Genomic DNA, 5,732 nt, shown 5'->3' with positions numbered 1-5,732 from the left:
GTTGATCCTAGGTTTTTAAATGTACTCTACGCCTGGCCGTTACGGGAACCGTTCGCAATTGCGTGGCGGTCTCCGTGCGGAACCGCATCCCAGAGACCCCTGTGTCGTCACTTTCGTTCGTTCGGACGAAGTGTCGCGACGCCCGAACCTCCATCGACCGTGTGCTAGTTGGAGGCGCGGGTCTCGGATTCTTCCGAACCCGAGAACTATATACGAGTATGATATATATATATACATGAACACAGAATATTAAAATACAACCCTGAACGGTGGATCACTTGGCTCGTGGGTCGATGAAGAACGCAGCTAATTGCGCGTCAACGTGTGAACTGCAGGACACATGAACATCGACATTTCGAACGCACATTGCGGTCCACGGATACAATTCCTGGACCACGCCTGGCTGAGGGTCGTTCACGTAACCTTAAGACTGCTTACGTTGGCATCTCGGTGTCACGTACGAGCGATTGTTGGACCGTTCGTCGGCGTTTGCCGCGGTCGCACGAAAACAAGCGAGAATACGCTCTAGACGTCATGGAGGGAAGAAGGTTGTGTGTACGCGGCAGATGACTGGAGACATCGTCGTCATCGTCGTTGCTTTGTCGTTCCGGACTTGCGTGAGTGCTAATTTTCACACGGCGTCGTGAGTCGCTTAATTTGTCGACCGCCCGTGTGTGTATGTGCACCGCTCCGGACGCAAGCGCGCGGACGTACGATCATCGACCAGCCTCCGTGTCTCGCCAAATACCCTCGTGATTGTTAACAGACAGCGTTCGCTTTTCGTGCGAGTTTTCATCCGCGCTCCCGACGTAGTCTGAAATGATGCGTGTAAGAAAGAGGCGTGCGTAACCCGCAACGACACACAAGAGAGTTTGTCGTGAGACTACAGAGAAGGACAATGAAAGGGTGTGCGAGTGAGCATGAACACGAGATCGCGTATACCCCACCCGTGTAGTGTGGTGAAGAAATGTATGACGAGAAACAGAGCCCCAGGGATTCTAGAGGGATCGTCTTGTTGCAGGAACAACGCGAAAAGGAGGCACTCATTCGTCGAAACGATGAAGTTCCGGGATGCATCTTCCCCGGCCACGTTTCGGTCGAGTCGTTTGTGGCTCCGTGAATGTGTTGTGTTGTACTACAACTTGTTTCTGTATCCTGAATCCTCTTTGGCGAGGCTTACACAGCCGCCATATATATGACTCATCACATAGGGATGACTTCTCTCCTAGAAGGAGGAGGTGGAAAGGTAGCAGCGTCCGGTCGCCCCATGTCTTCGCGTTAGTCGATCGCCGAGAGAGACCGCGCGTCAAGTCCGGTCGTCCAGTCCACGAAAGCTATACAAAAAGCAAGCGGACGGGCGTTAAACCATACCGGCAGTCGCCTGGCGAGAGTCTCTCTCCTTTAGATCGAATTAAACGAGACGCGAAGATGCTTTGGTGTGGCGCATTAAGGACGATGTGACTTACTTTCCGCTGATCACTTCTGGCGAATTACGAGGAGCTTCCTTACCTTTGGAAACGCTGCTGTTGCGTTACGACAACATATTCCGAAGGCACACGGCGAAGTTGGGACGACGCATCGAACATGATCTCAAGTCTCTCTCTCATTTCCCATTTCTCGTAACATTCGTTCACACACTCTGCCTGGTCCGCTTCTCTCGGTTGTGTGCCCCCGTTGTACGAGGATTACGCCACAGCTTCTTTCGTCATTTTTACACATATATAAAATATATCACTCTACGTGTGTGATATATTTAACACGTATACGACGACCTCAGAGTAGGCGAGATTACCCGCTGAATTTAAGCATATTACTAAGCGGAGGAAAAGAAACTAACAAGGATTTCCTTAGTAGCGGCGAGCGAACAGGAAAGAGCCCAGCACTGAATCCCGCGGTACTGCCGCAGGGAAATGTAGTGTTCGGGAGGATCCGTTTATCCCGTGACGTTGCATCGCGTCCAAGTCCATCTTGAATGGGGCCATTTACCCATAGAGGGTGCCAGGCCCGTAGCGACCGGTGCGCGTCTCGGGAGGGTCTCTCCTTAGAGTCGGGTTGCTTGAGAATGCAGCCCTAAGTGGGTGGTAAACTCCATCTAAGGCTAAATACAACCACGAGACCGATAGCGAACAAGTACCGTGAGGGAAAGTTGAAAAGAACTTTGAAGAGAGAGTTCAAGAGTACGTGAAACCGTTCAGGGGTAAACCTGAGAAACCCAAAAGTTCGAAAGGGGAGATTCATCGTCGACAAATGCTGGCTCCCGTTGGTGCGCGAAACCCCGAAAGGGGTGTCCGTCGCTTTTCCGCAAGGAGGGCGCACGGATGTTACGGCCAACGGCGAACGTTCCGGCTACGTAGACGTGCACTTCTCCCCTAGTAGGACGTCGCGACCCGTTGCGTGTCGGTCTACGGCCCGGGCGGTTAGACCGTTGCGTCGCCTTGTGCGTGCGCGACGGACCCTCGGTGACCCGACCGGCTGCGCGACGGTGTTCCCCCAGATGGTATCGGGCCGCAACCAGTCTTCTCATTCGAACGGTGCGTCAGGCCCGCCGCAAGCTCGGTCAGCTTTGTTTGCCCTGTGGTACGGACGTCTTTCCCGTTCACGGGCCTGGCCAGCTGTTAGCCGGCGGAGCCCTCGGACTGGCCAAGCTTTGAATTACCTGTCGGCGGCGCTATTGCTTTGGGTACTCTCAGGACCCGTCTTGAAACACGGACCAAGGAGCCTAACATGTGCGCGAGTCATTGGGATGAGTAAACCTAAAGGCGAAATGAAAGTGAAGGTCGTCCTTTGCGTCGGCCGAGGGAGGATGGGCGCTGCATAGTGCTCCGCACTCCCGGGGCGTCTCGTTCTCATTGCGAGAAGAGGCGCACCTAGAGCGTACACGTTGGTACCCGAAAGATGGTGAACTATGCCTGGTCAGGACGAAGTCAGGGGAAACCCTGATGGAGGTCCGTAGCGATTCTGACGTGCAAATCGATCGCTGGAACTAGGTATAGGGGCGAAAGACTAATCGAACCATCTAGTAGCTGGTTCCCTCCGAAGTTTCCCTCAGGATAGCTGGCACTCACTCCTCCGTTCCTTCGGGGACGCGTCGAGTCTCATCTGGTAAAGCGAATGATTAGAGGCCTTGGGGCCGAAACGACCTCAACCTATTCTCAAACTTTAAATGGGTGAGATCTCTGGCTTGCTTGGTTCATTGAAGCCACGAGATTTCGGATTAGAGTGCCAAGTGGGCCAATTTTGGTAAGCAGAACTGGCGCTGTGGGATGAACCAAACGCAGAGTTAAGGCGCCTAAGTCGACGTTTATGGGATACCATGAAAGGCGTTGGTTGCTTAAGACAGCAGGACGGTGGCCATGGAAGTCGGAATCCGCTAAGGAGTGTGTAACAACTCACCTGCCGAAGCAACTAGCCCTGAAAATGGATGGCGCTGAAGCGTCGCGCCTATACTCTGCCGTCAGCGGCAAGTGGGGAGGGACGGTGCCATTACTGGTGACCGTCCTCCATGAAGCCCTGACGAGTAGGAGGGTCGCGGCGGTGTGCGCAGAAGGGTCTGGGCGTGAGCCTGCCTGGAGCCGCCGTCGGTGCAGATCTTGGTGGTAGTAGCAAATACTCTAGCGAGACCCTGGAGGACTGACGTGGAGAAGGGTTTCGTGTGAACAGCCGTTGCACACGAGTCAGTCGATCCTAAGCCCTAAGAGAAATCCTATGCAAATGTGGTGTCCTAAAATCAATGTCTGCAAACATATTATTATACAAAGAGATAAATTGAAAGATAAAAAAAAGAGACACACACACGTTGGGCGAAAGGGAATCCGGTTGCTATTCCGGAACCCGGCAGCGGAACCGTTTAACATCCGGGCCCTCATTGAGTGTTCGTCGGGGTAACCCAAAATGACCTGGAGAAGCCGTCGGGAGATCTGGGAAGAGTTTTCTTTTCTGTATAAGCGTTCGAGTTCCCTGGAAACTTCTAGCAAGGAGATAGGGTTCGGAACGCGAAGAGCACCGCAGTTGCTGCGGTGTCTGGATATTCCCCTCGGACCTTGAAAATCCAGGAGAGGGCCACGGGAGGTCTCGCGCCGGTTCGTACCCATATCCGCAGCAGGTCTCCAAGGTCAAGAGCCTCTAGTCGATAGATTAATGTAGGTAAGGGAAGTCGGCAAATTGGATCCGTAACTTCGGAATAAGGATTGGCTCTGAGGAGCGGGGCGTGTCGGGCTTGGTCGGGAAGCGGGTCTGGCTGACGTGCCGGGCCTGGGCGAGGTGAAGGGTCTTAGACTTCGGTCGACGTCCTGGGATCCGAACTCGGTCCCGTGCCTTGGCCTCCCGCGGATCTTCCTTGCTGCGAGGCTTCCGCGTCGGTTCAGCCGTCGCGTGTCGTTTCTTCGGCCGCCATTCAACGCTCGGCTCAGAACTGGCACGGACCAGGGGAATCCGACTGTCTAATTAAAACAAAGCATTGCGATGGCCCCCGCGGGTGTTGACGCAATGTGATTTCTGCCCAGTGCTCTGAATGTCAACGTGAAGAAATTCAAAAAAGCGCGGGTAAACGGTGAGGCCGTCGTTTGAGGTGTCGGGCGTGTGTCACTCACGACTAGTATCCGAGACGAGTCCTCTTTGCAGACCACACGCCGTTTACCCCTAAAACTGGTCGTTGCCTGCCCAATCCCACATCCGTGGGCAACGGATGGCGCGGCCAGTAACTAGATGTGTGGTAGAGGTTCGCGGTAAGCGTCCTCGGCGGTAACTCATCAAACGTGGCTTGGGAAGCCTTGCCGACATGAGTATCTTGGGGGAGGGGGAGCCCCACCGTGCTGGCTAACGGTGCCCCCTCATCGGTGTTGGCCTCTGAGGGGCAGCTGGCTTCGAGAGGACAGGATTACAGGGATCTCGTGCCATAAGTGACGCGCATGTGCCCTTAAGGGGGGGACACTTCGGTGTACCTCCCCAGACGCAGCCCACAGGGCGTTTGAGGTGTCGGAGGATCGGCATTGAGCCGACCGCTAGTATCCGAGCCCTGCCGGTATCAGTCGTCTGGCGGTGCCGCCTGCCGTACCAGCGCGCAAAGTCAGAGGAGTAGGGCGGTGTCTGAGCTTCCTACGTTTGAAGGGTGTGATTGTCCGGTGGTACGCAGAGTTCCGCCTTAACGTGCCATGTAAGGGAGAATCCCCGGTTTGCACCCCTAGTCTAGCGTAATAAGGATGCCGGCATCGCAGCAACACCCGCCGGGAATACGGCTGGGGGGTCTGACCAACCCCCCAGACCCCCCGGTGGCGGTCGTCCCTATGACTCTCTTAAGGTAGCCAAATGCCTCGTCATCTAATTAGTGACGCGCATGAATGGATTAACGAGATTCCCTCTGTCCCTATCTACTGGTGGGCAGCGGTTAAGATCCCCAATGTCGCCTGAGGTGTCGGGTTGGGCTTGCCCAAACTAGTATCCTAGACTGGGGGGAGCTGCAGGGACTCGGTCCTCATAGTGGTTGTCCTGCGCAGAGACGTGGCTCCGTCTCAGAAGCGCCCCCGAATGCAAGATCTGATCGATTGAGACCGCACACTAAATGCAGCCACGCAAAAAGCGAATAAGCACCATCGAGAGGTCTCGTCCAACCTCTCATCGCTGGACCCCATGGTTGGTGTGGATGGGTTCCCACTAGGCCATGGGCTTCCAAAACATCTGGAAGACGGAAATGTCCCGTTAATCGGTGCAAAGCAATACGCCGCTGGAAACCCGGC

The 5,732-nt window shown here is 54.8% G+C and overlaps 1 non-coding gene and 1 pseudogene across 1 annotated transcript; both read left to right on the top strand.

The window, feature by feature from the left end:
- Nucleotides 1–258: 258 nt before the first annotated feature.
- LOC143187703 (5.8S ribosomal RNA) lies at nucleotides 259–413 on the top strand. The gene has a single exon (XR_013003263.1). It is a non-coding gene; the product is annotated as a 5.8S ribosomal RNA (ribosomal RNA).
- A 1,355-nt stretch (nucleotides 414–1,768) lies between these two features.
- Nucleotides 1,769–5,399, top strand: LOC143187701 (large subunit ribosomal RNA; annotated as a pseudogene).
- Nucleotides 5,400–5,732: the final 333 nt, after the last annotated feature.

The sequence above is a fragment of the Calliopsis andreniformis genome, unplaced genomic scaffold, assembly GCF_051401765.1.
Source record: "Calliopsis andreniformis isolate RMS-2024a unplaced genomic scaffold, iyCalAndr_principal scaffold0150, whole genome shotgun sequence".
Taxonomy (NCBI): Eukaryota; Metazoa; Arthropoda; class Insecta; order Hymenoptera; family Andrenidae; genus Calliopsis; species Calliopsis andreniformis.
This window is presented reverse-complemented; position numbering and strand designations above follow the sequence as displayed.